Source organism: Triticum dicoccoides, chromosome 1B (assembly GCF_002162155.2).
Source record: "Triticum dicoccoides isolate Atlit2015 ecotype Zavitan chromosome 1B, WEW_v2.0, whole genome shotgun sequence".
Lineage (NCBI taxonomy): Eukaryota > Viridiplantae > Streptophyta > Magnoliopsida > Poales > Poaceae > Triticum > Triticum dicoccoides.
This window is the reverse complement of record NC_041381.1, coordinates 375,269,113-375,272,948: the sequence shown is the minus strand read 5'-3', so window position 1 is coordinate 375,272,948 and position 3,836 is coordinate 375,269,113.

Here is a 3,836-nt window from a genome sequence, read left to right as displayed (position 1 = left end):
TTTATTTTTCGCCACATAATGTCTTTCTAATGCCGCATACAACCCTGCAGTGCGCCCAAGGATGATCTTCCCGCTTCATCGAGCGGGTCCTTAGGTGCGTTGGATATGGATTCTCTTCTGACTGCCTCCACCCCCCGTGACGCGGACGATGCCGAGGTGGGATCCCAGGAAGGGACCCACCAGGAGGAGAAGGCCCCGGAGGTGTCGCAGGAAAACCTCCCGGACTTTGCACCGGACTTGGCCCCAGAACCCACAGTGGCTCCGGAGTCCGGCGGGCGACCCCTTCATAAGAAGGGCAAGACCGTGACGCCGGCAGCCTCCGTCCAACCGGAGGCGCCAGATAGCTTGCTGGAAGCGCTCAATGGCGCCTCCATCGAAGAGGAACACCGCACCGTTATGAGTGCGGTGATTCAGAAGGTGCAGCTCGCCAAGAGCGGGCTGACCGAAGCCTGCATCAGCCTTCTAAGGTAAGAATTTTGATATATGTAAAATAGTACCACATAGACAGTAGCCCCTGATGCTCGGTTTGGAGTTCGGAAAGAAAAGTCGGACTGAGGATCTAAAAAGATATACGCAGGAGTCATAAAAAATATGTCAATATGGGATTGCAGGCTGTGCTGCTGACCTCTGCCGCACTGACTATGGAGGTAAATACTTTGAAGGAAAACCTCGAGCGGTCCGAGAACAAGCTCGGCCATGCCAAGAAGCAGCTCGAGGACAAGGAAGGTGAGTAACACCTTATTAAAATTGTACCTTACAGAAAAGGATTTTGGTTGCAAAAAGAATGACAAGGATAACGTGGGTATTGCAGGGGCCACTAACGAGGTGGCGACCCTGAAAGAGGCGGTGGCCGCAGCCGAACGCAATGCGGTCGCGGAGCGCACCGAGCGAGAGAAGCAGGAGGCGCAGGTGGAGGAGGTACAGCAAGAGCTCCAGGATCTCGTGAAAAAACATGAGAGCCTGGAGCGTGACTCGAAGACTTGAGAGTCTGAGCTTGCAACGGCTCTTGAGAGTGCCAAAGCCGCTAAGGCCGAAGCCTACAAGGCCCTCGAGGAGATTGAGGCGGTGAAGAAAATAGCAGCGGGTAAGGCATTTTTCATGCAAAGTAAGCATGTGAGTGTTAATTACCTGTTGCTTACCCAAATTCGGAGCTCTCCAGGAGCGTTCGCAGATCTTCCTCGCAGCGTGTCCGATGCTGCCACATTCTACCGGGCCGAGGAGGGGAGCTCGACGGAGAAGGTCTTCTGGTCTCAGTATGCTGAGGCCGGACATCCGGTGCCCTTTAGCGACCAACTGAAGCAGCTGGTCGAGCTCCACAAGGCGGCCGAACAGGCTATGAAGGGCCTCATAGTTCGGCTGTGGCCTAAGGAGGCCATGCCTGGGAGCTACTTCGGCCTGGTGCAGCGGCTGGTGGATGCGTGCTCGTGGGTTGAAGTCATCAAGCACTCCGCCTGTATTGAGGGTGCCCGTCAGGCCCTTGCCCGCGCAAAGGTGCACTGGGGCAAGATGGATGCCCAGAATCTTGTGACGGACCCGCCACCAGAGGGCAAGGAGCATCGCACGCCCGAGATGTATTATAAGAGTGTGCTGAAGGGCACCCGCACTATTGCGGGGGAGTGCTCCAAAGATGTAATTTTTGAGTAGACTCACATTTTGTTATCCTGTGCGCTGGAAACTTAGTTCATATGCGCTAAGCAACGTTTATTAATTTAAAATATTACCTTCTTTGCGGCTGTTTATCAAATCTGAGAGATGGCAAGTCGTCGGCTTCAGCCCCCATGCCACGAGTGTTGGGGTGTTCGGGATAAACTTGAGCACTCTTGTTCCCATTTTTGGGTCCATCTAGGGAGGCGCTCAACACAGCGAACAAGGCAACCGGACTTATAATGCTTGAACACTCTCACTTAGCCATAGAATTCTATAATTTTAAATTTCGGTGAAGCCCCTAGTCTTCGGAAGGCCGAATTTGGGGCGCTATCCACGCCTGGGCCGGACAAGATCCGGCTCCTCGCTCTAAGCGGCATAAGTCTTTAAGGACTCGCAAAAACCTCTCGAACAGCGACCGGCTCTCGCCTCATCATGACGGTCAGTTTTAGCTTTCTCCACTGAGGCGTTAACCCAGCTCAACTGGGGCGCAATTACAGTGGTTCTCCCAATGCTACCTTAACCGATACAACGGAACGTAAGGTACCAAAACATGGGAGCCGGGCAAACCCAACTATTGACCCAAGACATGATTCGGAGCCGATGCATATAATGCTATAAGTTCGGGGTGCCGCACTTGTGAAAGTGTTCGGACTTATCACACCATGATGCGGGAAACATAAGCCCCTGGTGTGTTTTAACCGTACCAAAGTGTACGGATGCGACATGTCGTAAATGAACATATGTATGAAAAAGAAATGCAATTATAAGCAAAAAGGTGCTGCATTGTTTTATTCAATAAGTGCTGCTATGAATGCAGAACGATACAAATAGTGCGACAAGCAAGGGATGGGACTGTTAAACATGTCCCCCTCCAGGGGTAGGCCGCGGATTGGTGTATAAAAATGCTCATAATGGAGACCAACTGTATATTCATTGTAGACTTTATCCTTCCCTGGCTGTTGCATCGTGAGTTCGGCAGGTCTGCCGCTGGACAGGGCCTCTGACGAACGGAGTCCTGTGGGTAAAAAATAAAAGGTAAAAAGAAAAAAAAGAACAACACACTTGAGAGCCCCTGGTGTGGTTGAGCCGCAGTCTGGGCTTATCGTGGTCGTGCCCCTCTCCCCATGCCCATGGTATCTTCAGAGTGTAATGGTGTATGCGAAGGACCTGTTTTGACGTTTTGCAGGGGCTGGGGTTGGGGCCGCACTGCTACGCGTGCTCGGAATGTTCCAGGTGGTCTTGTTGTAGGTTACTCCAGGCGCGCTTAGCTATGTCCGGCCGCTTAACGGCCGGACTCGAGAATTGCCTTAAGAGGCTGCATTGTACTTCTGCCGTGAGAGCCGCTGTATGTTCCTCCATTCGGAGAGAATGTTCAGTGTTTCCGTTGACCGTGATGACTCCTCGAGGGCCTGGCATCTTGAGCTTGAGGTATGCGTAGTGCGACACCGCGTTGAACTTTGCAAACGCGGTACGTCCGAGCAAGGCATGATAGCCGCTGCGGAACGGGACTATGTCGAAGATTAACTCCTCGCTTCGGAAGTTATCCGGGGATCCGAAGACCACTTCCAGTGTAAATGAGCCTGTACAATTGGCTTCTACACATGGTATGACGCCTTTAAAGGTCGTCTTGGTAGGTTTAATCCTTGAGGGGTCTATGCCCATTTTGCGCACTGTATCCTGATAGAGCAGGTTCAGGCTGTTGCCGCTGTCCATTAGGACTCTGGTGAGGTGAAATCCATCGACAATTGGGTCTAAGACCAATGCGGCGAATCCGCCGTGGCGGATGCTGGTGGGGTGGTCCCTTCGGTCAAAAGTGATCAGGCAGGAGGACCATGGATTGAACTTCGGGGCGACTGGCTCCATTGAGTATACATCCCTGAGTGCACGCTTCCGCTCCCTTTTGGGTATGTGCGTTGCGTATATCATGTTCACCGTTCGCACCTGTGGGGGGAAACCCTTCTGTCCTCTATTGTTCGGCGGTCGGGTCTCTCCCTCGTCATCGCTATGCAGCCCCTTGTCATTGTTTTTGGCAATTAACTTGCCTGCCTGCTTGAATACCCAATAGTCCCTGTTGGTGTGGTTGGCTGGTTTTTCGGGGGTGCCGTGTATCTGGCACGAGCGGTCGAGTATTCGGTCCAAATTGGACGGACCCGGAGTAGTTCTTTTGAATGGCTTTTTCTGCTGACCGG